Genomic DNA, 18,268 nt, shown 5'->3' on the forward strand with positions numbered 1-18,268 from the left:
TACTCTGGTCCCAAGCCGTTCAGGGCTTTAGAGGTCACTTTCCATTGGGCCCTGAAATGGACCGGACACCAGTGTAGCTGACAAAAACAACGAACGTGCCTAATGCAGTGCAGGACTGAGACTAGAATGCCTACATTCAGGCTGCACGCAGAACGGAACACAGCTTCCCTGGCTGAAGGCCCGACTGTGGTGTTCCAAAGCATGCAACATCGGAAATACTCCCATGTGGGTGGCTGGAACGTCATCTCGCAACCGCCTAGACATTCAAAAACAGCCTCTCACTGCCATGGGCCTCAGTCAGCTTGCCTTTAATTTCCCAGCCCCCTGACACTCAGCCACAGGCTCTTTGATTCCTGCCCTGACTCTGACAAGGACAACGACACCTCCTCCACCTCCACGTCCTGGGCCACTGGACGAGAAGGACACCCATTCTGGTCTGACCCCCTTCTTCAGCTTCCTCTTTGCACCCAGCTGACCAACGGAGCGGCTGACTTCTCCTCTCCAAACACCAACGGGGCCTCCTTGGAAAGGGTTCTCCTGAATGAAGCTTCTGTTCCCGCTGGATTCTTACAAAATAAGAGCTAGCAGAGGGTGGCCATGGGGAATACGTGGGAAGAGAAAAGGGACAGTGGGCAGTGTGGTTAGTGGGAAGCAGGAAGCCCAGGGACACAAACAGCTTCTCTGAACAAAAGACGCTGGAAGGAAATGGGGTCGGTCAGTGGCAGAAGATGCCAGAACCACCTATGAATCGCTGCCACTTCCAACGTGGGTTTGTCATGATATGGCCTAGATGGCTCCGAGTCACAGCCGCCTGGCTGTGTTCAATCTATGGGCCAAACGGCAGCTGTGGGGTGGGGGAATTCAGCCGAGGAAAGAGCAAGACGGTGGCCCCTATCAGGCGGCAGAGTGGGGGGGCTGGTTTTCTCTAGGGGGGGGAATGCTGGAGATTGATCATGGGGTTCCCAACATCTCAATAGCACAACACACTCAAAGGTACCAGGCCGAATCCAATCCCCGTTCCAGCAATAAACAGGGTAAGATGCAGTCCTGCAAGCGAAGCGAAGCAGGTCATTCACATTACGGTCATGGTGCTTGGCCCTCCTGAAGCTGCTAGCAGCTGTGGAGGAGAGAAAAAATACGGATAGCTTTGCTCCCCCCCCCCCCCCGCTCTGTGGGGAATAGCAGCTTCAGGGGGCTGATTTAAGTTAAACCTTCACCAGTGCCACATAGAGATGTAAAATTTCTGGAAAGTTTGAAGCCATGGAGGAAAAAAACTGCTTTTCAAGGGGGGGGGGAGTTTGGGGGGGGGGGAAACAGGCATTTTGGGGAACACTGAAAAATAAGCAATAATATTTCTTTTACAGCTCTCTTTATAGATCTAAAGTCACTTTGTTGCCTTAGGACAGCCTTTCCCAACCTGGTTCCGTCTAGATATTTGGGATTTCAGCTCCCATCATCCCCAGGCAACATGGCCAATGGTCAGGAATGCCAGGTTTTAGAGTCCAAAATATCTGGAGGGCACCAGGTTGGGGAAAGCTCCTTTATTATTTATGTATAGCTCCATTTGCTCATAAAATTATCATTAAAACAAAAACTATAAAAAGTAAATACAGTAAATGCTTAATTATTGTCTGAATAAACTATATTTTAAATTTAATATACCAAACATGATCACTTTATGAGCAAAGCAAGTTATACATATTAATTTTAGTTTCCTGTTTTATTTCTGACCAACAGTCCCTGAAACATCTCAACCATCCCAGAAGCCCGAAGAAGCAGGAAGAACTGGAAGCAGAGGAAGACCTGGTGTTCCTGTTTGTAAGGAAGTTTAGGGAAATCCTTGAACCTGCTCCTGTGTGTGGAGTTTAGGGAAACATGGGCCATAGCTAGACCTAAGGTTTATCCCTGGATCATCCACGGGTCAAACCTGTTCATCTAGGTGACACACAAGGGATCCAGTGCTCAGGCAGGGGCGAACCCTGGAAGATCCCAGGATAAACCTTAGGTCTAGCTGTGGCCTGAGTCTAAAGGAAAAGCTACTGCGGCTGCTCCGTCACCTCTAGCGGCAGAATAACTCCCAGTGGCCTTGTTCACACAATCAAAGGGTGGTTAATAAATCACTGTGTGGGTGCCAGCTACATGCAGGGGCGGGGTTCATTAGCCTAATCACCATCACAAGCACAGCATGTTGCATGAATCCGGCCAGGGTGACTTGTTGCTGTGGGTCCCCAGAACCCTTTGCCATGATATGGGTGCCAGGGGCAACAGCACTTCTGTCCTATGGATGGGGTAGCACTCTGGCTCTAATGTGGTTCAGGGCTCACTTAACAATCAGCAGACAGAGGTGGTTCTCTTATGATGAACAACCACTGAGCGCCCACACCAACAAGGAGATTCCAGTATCCAAGGCAGCCTGCCCAGGTACACCAGTTGCTGGGTAACATGGGTGGGAGGGTGCTGTTGCACTCCTGTCCTGCTTATGGGGTCCTGGTGAACAGTTGGTTGGCCACTGTGTAAACAGAGTGCTGGTCTGGATGGACCCTAAAGTAACAAAGTGACTTTCAATCTGCAAAAAGTGCTAATATTGCATTATTTCAATTTTTCTGAAAATTTCCAATTTTTCCTGGAAAAACCTGGGGGAAACCAGTTTTTCCCCATGGCTTCAAAATGTCCGGAACGGTTACATCTCTAGATGCACAGAGATCACGAAGAAGAACCAGGGCCTCTCACCTCCTCTAGACACACCTTTGTGGCCATGGCTGCCATTTTATTGGAGGCTACTGATAAAGACAGGAATCCCAGCTTCTTTTGTGCAGTGTGGACGATCAGTGTCTTATTCACACACAAGGCTAGGAAGACTAGGGGGAAAGTGAAGCCGGTCCTTGAAAATCCAGATGGTTTTTGCTCTACTCCAGCGGAAAAACATTTAGCATCAATAAGGATTTCAGGAGTATTTCCCTCATTTCCTGACCTGAAAAGGGAACCAAAAGAGGCAGGAAATATTTCCCAGGTACTAAACTCTGAAATGGAATGAGATACTGGAGAGGCACCAAACCAGCATGGGCAACAGTGAAACACACACGCTTCTGTTTACCCTTGAAAAGCTGAACCGCTAGGATGCGGCCAGTGCAGGTGCTCGGGAGAAGGAAAATTGCAGGCCTGCAGCAAGCAGCCTCAGTCAGCCCGATGAATGGGCAGTATTGAGAAAACCCACGCAGAGGGGGATATTAATAGCATGTTCATAGCACATCGCCAGGGCATGGCTGCCTGCCCTGGCCAATGTTGATGCCCAGACAAGGGTGTGTGGGTGTGGGTGAGAGAGAGAGAGAGATCACAGGGCAGGAGCAAGAATGAGGCCTTCACAAGGCGGGTTAACAAATGCTGGAATCCTTTTGACTCCCCAGCCCGGGTTGGCCCCAAAAGTGGGGAATTACAAAAGCTTTAGCCAAACAGCGAAATCGCCAGACTTTTCTCAAAGGACAGGTAAATAACTTCTCAGACTCTGCTCAATGTCCCACATCAGCTAATATGCTGATATGGAGGTAATAAAATTCTCTTATATTGTGATGGCACAGACAGGGAAGAGATCAAAAGTATGGAACATCTCGCAACTTTACGTTTTATGTGGGCGTTTATTTGTTCCTTACAATTTTGATTCTGAGAAACATTTTACCACTCCTGGGCTAACATGTGATAGAGCTGCTGGGGGTCAGGTGAAGATGCCCCAAGGCTGGACCTAGCCTGCAGTTGACCATGCCTGTCCCAAACAACAGCCGAAGGTAAACTGGATCTGCCCTATATTTGAAAAAATTCACGTAAGCAAATGAAGGAAGGCTCTTCCTCTGGCCCACGGAGCAGGAGACGGCCGCCATCACCTGTGACTGCTTGCCCTTCACCCTAGATGTCAGAAATAAACCTCACTGGATTCCAGGAGGCCAGCTTCCTTAGGATTGCAGCCTATTGGCATTTTGACATTCCCAGACTTCAACCACGAGTGTGAAATGGTGCCTTCTTCTGGCCAAGGCACACTTTCGGCGGGAGAGAGGGCACGTTGTGCTCTTTTGTTTAATGCCCAGTAAAATCCATTTTCAGACTACTGGGAAAGTATTTCCTCCAAACAGCAAACAGCAGGGCCTATAAAGTTACCCTTTATACCAATGGTGGATGGACTTCAGGACTCAAGGATCTATTTTGGTTTTATTTACACGGACCCTGAGGTCTACCAGCTAGAGCCAGGTGCAAAATAGCGACTCAGGGGACGAACAGACCTTTAGGGTTGTAGACGAAGGTGCCTCTGAGCACCTGCCTGGCCCAAGAATTCATTGTAAATACCAGAATTGAGCTGCCAGAGCCTTCCAACAAAAATCCACTCCTAGTTTTCGCTCAAGCTATTGTAATTAATGTTTTCATTTGTCCGAAACTCTTGCCAATCTACTGCAAATCACCCAGAGACCTATCAGTATTATTATTATTATTTATTTATATAGCACCATCAATGTACAACATTGGGATCTACTGGTAAAGCTACTGGTTGATCTGTCAACTCCTCCTCTGTACCTAGGGAAACTTCCAGAGATGAAGCTGTATAGCAACAAAAACCAAGAGTCTTGTGGTATCTTAGATTATTACGGCCTTAGCTTTCCTGGATTAGAGTCCACCTCACTCTTTCTGTTCTTTCCAACCTACCATGCAAATAGTTATAAAAGGGCACACCAGGGCACGTGCCCCGGATCTTCTGAGACGTGCCCCAGCGACATCATCTGCCTTAATACAAGCCTGCCTCTCCCTTCTGAGCACAGCAGCCCTGCAGTGACATGGGACATTAGGACTCACTCCCTTGGTACACCAATAGAATGAAGGCCTTTTAAACTAACCTTTCAAGCACCTGGCAACATCCCTGCTACCTCCAACCTATGAGGTGTCACATGCTCATACTCTGTGCCAGCATCAACGCCTGTACTGATCAAGATGAAAACAAGGCGAGTGGGCACTTGAGGGATAGCTGGCAGGGCACTCTACAAGACCACCATGCCTCTTTGGGGCAGCGTCTGGAGCAGGGTGACGTCAGCACTTAACAACACAGCAATGGGTTGGACTGGAATGTTCTAAAATGAGGATCACTCTCTTGAACCAAGAGACTCCAGTCAGCCCTGTCCAACTAGAATCAAGTATTTTAAAACATACATTTTACTAGAAGAACAGAAAACAAACAAAAACCTTTCAGTCATTAACAGATTTGATAATTAGGCTCATTATAAAAACAAATTGGTTAACTGATTTTTTAAAAAACAGTTCTTTACAATTTAAACTCTTAACGATATTAGGCAAGATTTCAACTGAACACTCAACAATTCTTCTTTGGGGCATGTATCCTGAAACACCAGGATCGCCCTATGATTAATAAAATTAAAAACAAGAATAAACCAAAGTAACAGCAACTTTTTTAACAAGCCTAATTTAAAGACAATTCTGCTAAGTAGGCAGCAATTCTCCCAATATTCGCATCATAGCTTCATGGGATATTTGACAATATTTGATTGCATCAAAAAATTGGAGGCCGTCTGGCATTGTTTTCCAGTCAATTGACTAGCATACCAGCTGTGCAAGAGACATGTGACAACCCCAACCAAATGTATTCCTGGCTAATCCATGCTTCAGGCAATTTGGAGTAGCTTTGCTCCCTTTTATAGGCACCAGTTACGGACCGTCTGGAGAGAGCAGAGTGGAGTCCTATAATATTTAAACCATTCTAAATATACCTTATTGAATTCCCCCCTCCGCCCCCAAATATTCCAAGTTCAACTACTTTGGCCTCTTAGGAAAAGATGTCTTCATGCAGTATGTAAAATCAACATGACATACATCTTGTTGTTTTCGTTTAATAAATGTAGGTCAAATTAACATGTTAAATTAGATCTGCATTTATTGAGGGGAGCAGAAAAAAATCTGGAAACCCCACATCATTGAGTCTAAAGCAGCTCTCCTGTGTATTTATTTATTTATTGCATTTTTATACCGCCCAATAGCCGAAGCTTAAAACTATGAGGAACATGATAAAACAACCAACACTCTAAAAACCCAAATACAAAATACAATATAAAAAGCACAACTAGAATAAAAACACACAGCAGAAATTGATATAGGATTAAAATACAGTATTAAAACAGCAACACTTTAAATTTAAGTTAAATTAGGTGTTAAAATACTGAGAAAATAAAAAGGTCTTCAGCTGGCGACGAAAAGAATACAGTGTAGGCACCAGGAGGACCTCTCTGGGGAGCTTGTTCCACAGCTGGGGTGCCACAGCGGAGAAAGCCCTCCTCCTAGTAGCCACCTGCTTCACTTCCTTTGGCAGGGGCTCACAGAGAAGGAGCCCTGTGGATGATCTTAGTGTCCAGGCAGGTACATATGGGAGGAGGTGTTCCTTCAAATAACCTGGCCCCAAACCGTTTAGGGCTTTGTATGTTAGTACCAGCACTTTGAATCGGGCCAAGACCTGGACTGGCAGCCAATGAAGTTGTAAAAGGACTGACGTAATGTGATCTCGCTGGCCAGTCCCTGTCAGTAAACGCGCTGCCCTGTTTTGTACCAGCTGAAGTTTCCAGACCGTTTTCAAAGGCAGCCCCACATATAACGCATTGCAGTAATCCAAACGAGAGGTTATCAGAGCATGGATCACTGTAACTAGGCTATCTCTGTCCAGATAAGGGCGTAGTTGGTATATCAGCCTAAGCTGATAAAAGGTGCTCTTTGCCACTGAGTTCACCTGTGCCTCAAGTGACAGTTCTGGATCCAAGAGCACCCCCAAACTATGGACCCAATCCTTTAGGGAGAGTGCAACCCCGTCCAGGACAGGGCAAACATCACCTCGCCGGACAGATGAACCACCCGGACAGATGAACCACCCGCTAACAGCACCTCCGTCTTGTCTGGATTGAGTCTCAGTTTGTTAGCCCTCATCCAGTCCATTACTGTGCCCAGGCACTGGTTCAGAACAGCCACTGCCTCACCTGAGTTTGATGAAAAGGAGAGGTAGAGCTGGGTATCATCCGCATATTGATGACACCTCAGTCCACATCTCCAGATAACCTCCCCCAGCGGCTTCATGTATATGTTAAACAGCATAGGGGATAAAATAGAGCCCTGTGGAACCCCATGGCTTAGGAGCCACGGCACAGAGCAATAATCCCCCAGCACCACCTTCTGGAATCGGCCATCCAAGTAGGAGCGGAACCACTGCAATGCAGTACCTCCAACTCCCAGGCCGATGGTATCGAAGGCTGCTGAGAGGTCCAGGAGAACCAACAGGGTCGCACTCCCCCTGTCTCTCTCCTGACAAAGGTCATCCCACAGGGCGACCAAGACAGCTTCCGTTCCAAAACCAGGCCTGAAGCCTGATTGAAATGGATCTAGATGTTTCATTCAAGAGTGCCTGGAGTTGTCCTGCAACCACCTGCTCGAGCACCTTGCCCAGGAAGGGGATGTTCGCCACCTGCCTATAGTTTTTAACATCTTCCCAGTCCAGGTTTGGCTTTTTCAGGAGTGGTCTGATTACTGCCTCGGCACCACTCCCTCTCTCAAGGAGGCATTTACAACCTCCTGGACATGAAGGTCTATTGGCTAAGAGCCACAGAGAGCTCTAGCCTTTGGGAGAATATGATTTTTAATAAAGAACCGCCAGAGATCTACCCCAGAACCCTTTTCCAAACTCCTCCTGGAACATGAGGATGTAACAGCAAGGAAGCATCAGTTGTCACCGAGGGCCTTTTCCGTGGCTGCTCCCGGACTGTGGAACCCAGTGAGCCCATGCTGCAATCTCAGCACAGTGCTCCAGAATGTGTGGGTTATCCCATTTTGGAAGGCTCCCCCGTTTTTTTGACACTTAATTGGATTTTAACTCTTTTGTGGAAGCCGCCTTGCGACGGCGTTTGCCCTACAAAGCAGCTTATAAACATTACGAATTAATAAATCTCCCTGCAAGTGAAGAAGGAGCACATCGAGGCTAAAGCTGGCTTAGAACCTCTCTCCTGATGAGCTGGCTTTCGACTTCGCAGGGAATTAGGATAGTGTGTGTGTGGATAGGGAGGCATTCAAAAGGGTGGCTACCCACCTGCCGCGCGAAGTGGTCCCGACCCACCGCCCTCCCGCCCTCGCCGTTCTGCTGCAGGGCTCGGGGAGACGCGCCTCGCCTCGCTCGCCCGCTCGCTTCACCTCCCCAGAAGGGCGCGCGAAGCGTCCGTCAGCGGCTGGGAAGCTCCCGGCGAGCCCAGCACGTGGCGGGCATGGCAGCGCTCGGCAGCGCGCCCGGCGGCCACTTACCTGGCTGCTTCGCCCGGGGGCCGCGGCCGCCCGCTCTGCGCCGCCCCAGCAGCCGCGAGACGCAGCACCTCGCGCCGCCGGACAGGGCGCGCCGTCGGGAGCCGCTCGCCGCCGCCGCGCTCGCCATCAGCCGCTGCGCCCCGCACTGGAGGCGTCTCCGCCCCGGCCGGCCGGCGCAGCGAGGGCAGGCGGCGCAGGGCGCCCGGCAGGCTCCTCCCCGGCCGCCCCCTCGCGCCCGTCCGCCCGCCCGCCGCCTGGTGCTCTGCGGGCTTCAGGGCGGCGCCCTCGGGGTTCCCCTCCCGGCGCTCGGCCCCCCGCGCACGTGCAGCGAAGGGCCGCCGCGCCCGCGCTCCTCCGCCGACAACCACGCGCCGCTTTGCCCACGAAGAAGCGTCCCGCCGCCGTCGGAGTCAGCAGGGCGGGCCGCGCTCCTGGCACGGGGCGAGGGCGAGCGCTCGGGGGCCGGTAGCAGCCGCGCCCTCGCAAGAAGCCCCTCCGCTGCTCGCCGCCCCGCCCCGCCTCCCTTCTCGGGGCGTCTGCCGGCCTGCTCCTGAGATGGTCCCGGGCGGTGGGGGGGCGCGACCCCCCTCTCCCCGCCCCCGGTCACGCAACCTGGAAGCGGGCCGCTGCGTCCAAACCGACGCGCGACTCGTTCACGCGCATGCAGAGCGGCCGGTGCCCTTCCCTCGTCCGCGGCTGGGCACCCTTGCCCTAAGGAGGGAGTGGAATAAAAAACACCCACACAAATTGGACTCGCAACATCCAACACCCAAAGCTCGGCCCCACCCGCCTTTGGAGCCACCAACTGCCATGGAAGAGCGCGCGGGGGCTCCGGAACTCCCCCGCCACAGGCTGGGCGGAATCGGAGGCGCTTGGGCCGTCTGGCACGATCTCGCGGTGGCCGCAGACTGGACAGGAGTCCCGGGCAAGATAAGAACGCCGGGTATTCTGGGGCCAAAGGCCGCCGCCGCCGCCGCCCCCGGGCATTTCTGCAAGCGTAAAGGCCGGCTGTAGCGCAGATCTGCCCCTTGCCCTGACCAACACGCACAAGAGGGCAGAATCTCTGGCTCTGCCCTCTGGATCAAGTTGGATGTACACGCATTTAGGGGTTCATCAGGACAGTGCTTTCCCGCACGCTCGCTAGAAGACATTCGCTTTCCGCTCATTTTTCCGTAGCAAAATGGAATGTCGCCACGTGAGGAAATGTTTCCTTACTGCCACCACCCGCGTTTGTCCCTTCCTCTTCTGGGTAATAGGAAGTAAACAGACCATGGGGGGAATCCGCACGTCGTACCGAGACCGCTTCTAAGCGATCCCAGTGCGACGTCAAAGCAATCGTGTAACTTGCCTTTGGAAGAGCCGAAGAGCCGGCGTCCTTGCCGCCGCCACCACCACCCACAGACCTCCTCGCCGGCTGGCAAGGACATTGTCTGCCTCCTGCCCCTTCTGGTCTTCCCCACACCACCACCAGCACCCCGCAAAAAAACCACCCAGGAAGTTTGATATATATTTTTTAAAACTCAAGTTGCTGCTATCTCCAGCTATGTGCAGGAGCAGCAGTGCCATCAGAACAGCCCACTGAATGGGCCTTGTGCTGGTTGGGTGATTCCTCTTTTGAAAGAGGCCGTATCAAGCAACGAAAGCGGGGGTGGAGAAGCCATAGTAGGGACGTGTGATTTCCCCTTCTGATGGAGCTCTATCTTGCTACGGAAAATGAGCGGGAGGCAGACGTCACCGTCGAAAGGACGCGCACACACCCGTAAGTGGGCAGTAGCAATCGTGCCATAAAATGCTTGTCTGATGAACTTCTCAGACCCCTTTTCATCCAACTTTTTTAAACAACAGAATGTGCCACGATCTCCTTCCAGATGCAGGAAAACTGTCGCGATAAAAGCAGTCCATTGGACAGGCCACGTGGACATTGTTTACTTCCTCTTTTCCCTCTGGAAAGAATGAGAAAATGTGTAGAAGCAACGGTAAGGAAACACGATTTCTCCCCGTGTGATGACGCTCCTTGTCCCATTGATTTTTGTGGGTTTAGGACAAAGACTGGTTCCTTGCTTTTCCCTTTCAACCACACCTTTTGATATGCTGCACATTGCTATCCCTATTTAAGACTGGAATTCTAAACCCATATTTGGGAGTAAGCCCCATGGAACTTAGTATGAATAATTATGATGAGAACAGGAGCTGAACTAGGAGTGGTGGGGAGAACTGGGTTCACTTTTCTGTCATGTTGTCCATCCTGTGTCTGCAAGGATACTAGACACACATGGGTGGCCCTTTCCAGGAAGGACTGGCAGGCCATAGGGAAGGTTGCTTAGCTCCGCCTTCACCCAACTCTCTCCTGCAAATGCTCCCCTGCCGGCCATTTCTCCCCATCCCACAGACTCCATCCAGGAGGATACCATGGTCGATGGTATCAAAAGCCGATGAGACATCAAGCAGGATTAACAGGGTTGCATTCCCCCTGTCCCTCTCTCGATAAAGTTATCCATCAGGGTGACCAAGGCTGATTCAGTCCTGCAACCAGATCGGAACCCAGACTGGAATGGGTCTAGATAATCAGTATCCTCCAAGAGTGCCTGCAGTTGCTCAGCCACAACCCTCTCAAGTACCTTCCCTAGGGAGGGGGTGTTTGCGACTGGGAGGTAGTAGTCTAGTACCATCTGGCTGGGTAAAAAATCAGAACAGTCAAAGTTCAACAAAACTGTGATGTATCCTGCAAGCTCAGCTAGACACAGTAGGAGAAAACTGCCCAGCTGAGACTAGTTTTGCTTTTCTTGAGATCAGGCACATCCATGTTGAAAGGGTTTATTTTTAACAAGGATGCCACATGACTCATCAGTGGGCAGAGAGCACATGTTTGACCAGACAGATGAACCAACGCTGGAGATTCCCTCCAATCACAGGATGGGTGAAATGGAAGCTCCAAATTCTCAGAAATCACATCTGTTTTAGTTTCCCTTTTCACTTCTGGAAAATCGTTGAGATCCCCATTGTAGAGCAGCCTTCTCATCCTTTCTAAGAATTCAAAAGGCCAAAGTGTCATGAACGTCACCTATTATACTCAAAGGATTTTTAAAGAGGCTATTATCCTGTCCCCCCTTTGATATCACACGTTATTATTGATCAGGAAAATCTCTATGTCGTTGCTGTTTTGAAACAATTAACATCAACACAATAAATGTTCTTAAAATAATCCTTTTTGCCATATAACTTTGGACATATCCGAAAGTCAGTCTTTGAAACTTGCCCATTCCCCAACAATATGAGAAGTAGCCCAGCTGCTCTCATCTAAGCAAAAGAAGGGCAGTGGTCCCAGGCATGCTTCAGAAGCCCAAACAGTGATGCCCGGGCCTCTCTCTCTTCAGCATGGAGGAGCCAAAATTGGGGAGATATCAAACTTTTTGCCCTCTCAGTTGTGAGTAGCACATCAACTTCAGAAACCTCCCTTCTCCCCTGAATTGGATGCAATGGTTTATAAATACGAATGCCTTTTAGGGTTGAAGGGTGTTGTAAAATACCTGTAAGTAAACAATGTTTTTTAAAATATAAATGCAGTTTTAAAAAAATAATTCGAAACTGGCATCTGGGCATTGAGAACAGCTGCTTCTCTGCTTATTGCCTTTTCCCCTCTTTTAATGCTATGGATTATATGGATTATTTCAGTGTGGCCGTTTATTGATATTGTTTCTCATATATATAGTTCCCATGAGCCTCCTGGACCTTTGGAAGGAAGTTGCTGACAAACACAAGCCAACACAACCGGCCGCGTGGGCCATTTCTCTCTTCTTCTGTTGTATGATTCACACTACTCCTTCCTGAGGGATAAATAGGAGAGATTTCAAACTCCTTTTAACACAGAGCAGGCCGTTCCCAGTGGTGAGAATGGAAAGAACTGGTTGTAGAGGAGCTCACTTGTAGGAGTTCCCTCTACAGGTCACAATAGTAGCCATGGAGACTAGAAACGCCGGCGGAACTATTCTCTTACCACCGGTGCTCAGGGTGGGCAACTTCTTTTATTGCAGTTCTGCAGATTAAGCTAGAGGTATAACAGCAGGCCAGGCAGTGTTTGCTAGTCACTTGGCAACCTTACTGATGATAAGTGAAGCCCGCTGGCCAGAGAAATGCAGTACGGTTGTAATCACTACTGCTAAACATGACTTAGGTTACATCTATACGGGCTCTATAACTCGCCTGTGCTGCACCTTTCCCTGTTGCTCGAAGCAGCCTTTGATTTGCTGCTCCACCCGTTTAAATGCCCTAAGACACGCATATTCGTATGTGCTGATTTGCCTCGACTTTTGTGATTTACTGCACCTTTGGTGACTTTTAAATCACATCTTGGTAATGTATCATTGGGGGACTAAAAGCTTCTGCCTGGCAGAAGTGGGGTGGGAGGGAGTGGAGATGTGCCCCGTGCGCAGGGGGATCTTACTTCCGAGTAAACACATCTCCCTGCCCGCATCTATTCCTTCCAGGGTCAGAATAACTTAAACAGATGCCTCAGAACAGGCAGGGGAGGTGGTGGGTGGAGGGGCTGAGACGAGGGAGGGCTGCTGCAGGGTGACGCTCTTTGAGCAGAAGCGAATCACAGAAAATGCAGGTTGAAAAATAATGAGATGCAATCCAGTGGTCGTATAGCTGAGGGTCCTGGTTCTTAATCACATACAGTCCAACAAGTTTAAAACAGTGTTTGAATTAAAAACCAGTAGTTAGGAGGACATAGCCCCAGAACCTCTTTTAGATGCCATATTCTCCCAGCCTTTCCCAGACCTGCAGGCATTTTGGACTACAATTCCCATCATCTACAGCCACTGGACATGCTAGCTATGGGTGGTGGGAGGACACCAGGCTGGAGAAGCCTGCAGTATCCAATTATTCACTTTGTCTGGTTTTTTAACAGGCGAGTAATGTCAGGCACAAGCTCAACAGGAGCAGCTTGTTCTATCACCGCATTTCTGGCTTCCCCTATCAAGGCAGCCATAAGAACATAAGAAGAGCCGCGATGCTGGATCAGACCAAGGGTCCATCTAGTCCAGCACTCTGTTCACACAGTGGACAACCAGCCATCGGCCAGGGACCAACAAGGCAGGACACGGTGCAACAGCACCCTCCCACCCATGTTCCTCAGCAACTGGTGCACACATGCTTACTACCTCGGATACTGGAGGTAGCACACAACCATCAGGGCTAGTAGCTGTTGATAGCCTTCACCTCCAGGAATTTATCCAACCCCCTTTTAAAGCCATCCAGATCGGTGGCCATCACAACTTCTTGTGGTAGTGTGTTCCATAATTTAATTATGCGCTGTGTGAAGAAGTCCTTCCTTTTCATAGAATCATAGAATAGCAGAGTTGGAAGGGGCCTGCAAGGCCATCGAGTCCAACCCCCTGCTCAATGCAGGAATCCACCCTAAAGCATCCCTGACAGATGGTTGTCCAGCTGCCTCTTGAAGGCCTCTAGTGTGGGAGAGCCCACAACCTCACCAGGCAACTGATTTCATTGTCGTACTGCTCTAACAGTCAGGAAGTTTTTCCTGATGTCCAGCTGGAATCTGGCTTCCTTTAACTTGAGCCCGTTATTCCGTGTCCTGCACTCTGGGAGGATCGAGAAGAGTTCCTGGCCCTCCTCTGTGTGACAACCTTTTAAGTATTTGAAGAGTGCTCTCATGTCTCCCCTCAATCTCCTCTTCTCCAGGCTAAACATGCCCAGTTCTTTCAGTCTCTCTTCCTAGGGCTTTGTTTCCAGACCCCTGATCATCCTGGTTGCCCTCCTCTGAACACGCTCCAGCTTGTCTGCGTCTTTCTTGAATTGTGGAGCTTAGAACTGGACGCAATACTCTAGATGCGGCCTAACCAGGACCGAATAGAGAGGAACCAGTACCTCACGTGATTTGGAAGCTATACTTCTACTAATGCAGCCCTTTCTTCTGGATCTCCCACCAATCAGCTTCATGGGATGTCCCCACTGGGTTCTAGTATTTTGAAAGAGGGAGAAAAATGTCTCCCTATCCACATTCTCCATACCATGCAGAATTTTGTACACCTCCATCATGTCTCCCCTTAGCCTCCTTTTTTCCAAGCTAAACAGTCCCAGCTGATGCAACCTTCCCTCATAGGGGAGATGCTCCAGCCTCTTAATGATTTTAGTTGCCCTTTTTGGCACTTTTTCCAGTTCTATACTATCCTTTTTTAGGTGTGGTGACCAGAACTGTACACAGTATTCTAAGTATGGTCGCACCTTTGATTTGTATAAGGGCAGTATGATAGTGGCAGTTTTATTCTCCGTTCCTTTTCTAATAATGCCTGACATGGAGTTTGCCTTCTTTACAGCGGCCGCACATTGGGTGGACATTTCCATCAAGCTGTCCAACACAACCCCAAGATCTCTTTCTTGTTCGGTCACCACTGGCTCAGATCCCATCAGGTTATACTTGGTTGGGTTTTTTTGCCCCCACGTGCATCACCGTGCATCACGTGCAACCACTAAAGGCCCCAGCTGGAGAATGCAGGAAAATAAGGGGATGCCCTGAAGCCCCTGCGTGCTTCGCCATGCCGTCCCCTCACCACTGCACCCATAAGCCATCCTATTGGATAGAACCGTTCGTTGGGCTGACTTGATTGCAGAACAGGCCAAAACTGGAACACAGAAGATCCAGCGTGAGATGGCCAACAGGTCTCCCTGTTCAATAGCTTACAAGGAGAAAGGCATGTCGGGTGCGACTCCAGCCACGGAATGTGGGCCATTTGCTCATTGGCCTTCTCTGCGAAGGACTCCAGACATCGTTCCAAGGCCCAAACATTGTAATCAGCCATGCTCAGCGCAAAGAAGCAGCCAGCTGTATGGCTTCCAGATTCTCTGCTTCTTGTTTACCTCATAAACAATAGATGGGAAGTTCGGTTAACGTCACAGAGGGAGCAAGAGGAAGAAGGGGGCTTTGAAAAATGCTGTGTTGGGTCTTGAATAGGCCGCCTGTGGGGGGTGGATGATGGGGAGGAGGCATTTCATGGGTGGGAAGTGTGAGGGGGTGGGGTGTCAGATGTCACAGGAAAGTGAAGGAACAGCACCCTCTTCTGGGAAAAGTGGACAGGAGGGTTGCAGGCTTTCTGCAGCAGCTTCCCAGACACATCTGCTAACATCTAGTCACGGCACATGTTCAAAAAGGAAAGTCCGTGATGGCATGGTGACATTTGCCCAGGCCCTGATGTGTGCCGGTGCACAGCACTCTCCTGGTTACTATGCGAAGCAACTGAAAGTATTTTCTGCACAGTGACTGCGTTGTGTAAGTTGCCTTTGCTTACTAGGCAGGGAGCATAAAAAATGCCTTTCAGGGCCAGACCGAGGCCTGTCTCTTGACCTCCTCTTCTGGCACAACGTTCTGCTTTTTATGCTTTGATGGGTGTTTATTGTGGCTTTTTTAATATAATGTTGTTGTTGGTAAGGGATTCTTCCTTGCCACAGGCTACCAAGCCTGCTGAAAAGGATTCAGACCAAAGCAGAAGAGAGCCCAGAGATAAAGGCTGGGGGAAAGCGTCCCAGGTGGCCTTTTTCTCTTGCATCCGCAATGTCGGGACCCTGAGGTAACGTCATACATTCATGTCGAATGTTCTGATTAAGGGACAATAATATCTCCAAGATCTCAAAATGGCAAGAACCAGCCAACTGCTTCTCCAAAACGGGTTGGAGCAGAGCTGTGCATGTTTGCCAAAGAATGCAGCTCTTCCCAGAGCAGTCGGTTGACTCTGAAGCTAGAAAATGTGGGCACTCAGACCAAACATGCCCAGATCTCACAAGAACCTTACGAGGCCTCCTTCTACAGCAAATTGGGGTGGGGAGGGGCGATGCCTCCCATGCCTGTTAACAAGGACTTCAGTGTACGGTAATGAGAAAACCGTTTGTACAGGGCAGGGAGGTGACCCCTGCAGAAGAAGCTTTGAAATATTAATTTCAAATATTCCTTTTTTAAGACATCGTAAATGTACACCTCTTTAAAATTGCCTCTTTCCTTTCTTCCTCACCGAACCACAACCCTTTCAGAACTTTAGAGTTCCAAATACACACAGCACCGTAAGATCCAGTTCCATATAAGAAAGCCATATAGGCAGATGTGACAGGTTAACACATGTTGAAAAGAACGAGACTAAGAGGGCGACTTGGTCAATAGCTTACTTCTGCACCAGATGCCCATGAGCCTCCGAACTCTTATCCCAGTCCACTCCACCCCCTCCCCCACCAGAACGTCCCCTCTCCCCGCTCTCTTACATCGTTGCATGGATTTCATGCTTCCTTCCTGATTGTGCCACATTATCAGGGAATCCTTCTGGAGCGTCTGGCTGAGCTGGGAGTGGGAGGTACTGCATTGCAGTGGTTCCACTCCTACTTGGCTGGTCGGCTCTAGAAGGTGGCGCTTGAGGAGCATTGCTCGGCCCTGAGAATTCTCCAGTATGGGGTTCCTCAGGGGTCAGTCTTGTCCCCCATGCTGTTTAACATGTACATGAAACCGTTGGGTGCAGTCATCTGGAGTTTTGGAGTGCGTTGTCATCAGTACGCTGATGACACGCAGCTCTACTTCTCCTTTTCATCTTCAACAGGTGAAGCTGTGGATGTGCTGAACCAGTGCCTGGCTGCAACAATGGACTGGATGAGGGCTAATGAGTGGGTAGCTCTGCTGACTGGACAGTGGGTGTTCAACCTGTCCTGGATGGGGTTGCACTCCCGCTGAAAGAGCTGGTTCGTGGTTTGGGGGTTCTCCTAGAACTATCTCTGTCACTTGAGGCCCAGGTGGCCCCAGTGGCATGGAGTGCCTTCTACCAGCTTCAGTTGATGGCCCAGCTACGCCCCTATCTGGACAGGAATAACCTAGCTTCAGCTGTTTGTGCTCTGGTAACCTTGAAATTAGATTACTGCAATGTGCTCTACGTGGGGCTGCCTTTGAAGACAGTTCGGAAGCTGCAGCTTGTGCAAAATGCAGCGGCCAAATTGATAAACGGAACCAGAAGGTTCAAGCATATAAGACCGGCTCTGGCCCACTTTCATTGGCTGCCTGTATGTTTCCAAGCCCAATTCAAGGTGCTGGTTTTAACCTATAAAGCCTTACACTGCTTGGGACCACAATGCCTAAGGTCCTCCTCCGGGTGCCTACTCCGAGGGAAGCTCGGAGGATGGCAACAAGGGAGAGGGCCTTCTCAGTGGAGGCCCCTCAATTATGGGATGAACTCCCCGACGAGGCTCGCTTGGCACCAACATTGTCATCTTTCTGGCACCAGGTCAAGGCTTTTCTCCCAAGCATTTAACAGCATATGCTGAGTTTTTTAACTGACCCCAAAATAGTTGTTTTTAAATGGATATTGTTGGGTTTTGTATGTGTTTTATGGTTTAAAATTTTGTATATTTCATTTTAAAGTTCACTGTTTTTAACTTTTGTAAACCGCCCAGAGAACTTTGGCTATGAGGCGATATATAAATGTAAACAACAACAATAAGGCATCATGTGTAGAATTCCACATCCTAAGTACCCCGTTTTGAACCATCACTCCATTTTTACAATGAAACAAGTTTTAGTCTATGAAGAAATACTTCATAGAATCCACCTCCTCTTGGCGCTGCATTTGGATCACCTTGGTGCGTTGTTGTTGTTGTTTTGTTTTTTGCCTTTGACACGCAGAGCACCCGCCGCCGTCCTCGCAATGAAATAAAGAAGATGCAATTGCAACTTACCCACATCCTGCTTGCCTTCTAGCAATGGGAAACACTGTAAAACAACCATAACAATAATTAAGTTATTCAATGCACCACACGCCGCACAACATTACATACAAACTTTTAAAATAACAACTTTGTGCTCTGTTCTATACAAAGATCTGAAGAGAATCCCTGAAGCCCTTTTTACAAAGGTGTTTCTATGGGCTATTGGTATTCCCCAAAATTGTATACTCCCTGTATA

The 18,268-nt window shown here is 49.4% G+C and overlaps 1 protein-coding gene across 1 annotated transcript in view; it reads right to left on the reverse strand.

Annotated features, from left to right (window-relative positions):
- Positions 1-18,061, reverse strand: part of STARD8 (StAR related lipid transfer domain containing 8) — an 85,190-nt gene extending 67,129 nt beyond the window's left edge. The window contains exon 1 of the mRNA XM_063141556.1: positions 18,043-18,061. The gene's annotated coding sequence lies outside the window, so the exon portion shown is untranslated. The remainder of the gene's footprint in view (positions 1-18,042) is intronic.
- Between the last annotated feature and the right edge of the window lie 207 nt (positions 18,062-18,268).

The sequence above is a fragment of the Elgaria multicarinata genome, chromosome 15 (genome assembly GCF_023053635.1).
Source record: "Elgaria multicarinata webbii isolate HBS135686 ecotype San Diego chromosome 15, rElgMul1.1.pri, whole genome shotgun sequence".
In the NCBI taxonomy this organism is placed as follows: Eukaryota; Metazoa; Chordata; class Lepidosauria; order Squamata; family Anguidae; genus Elgaria; species Elgaria multicarinata.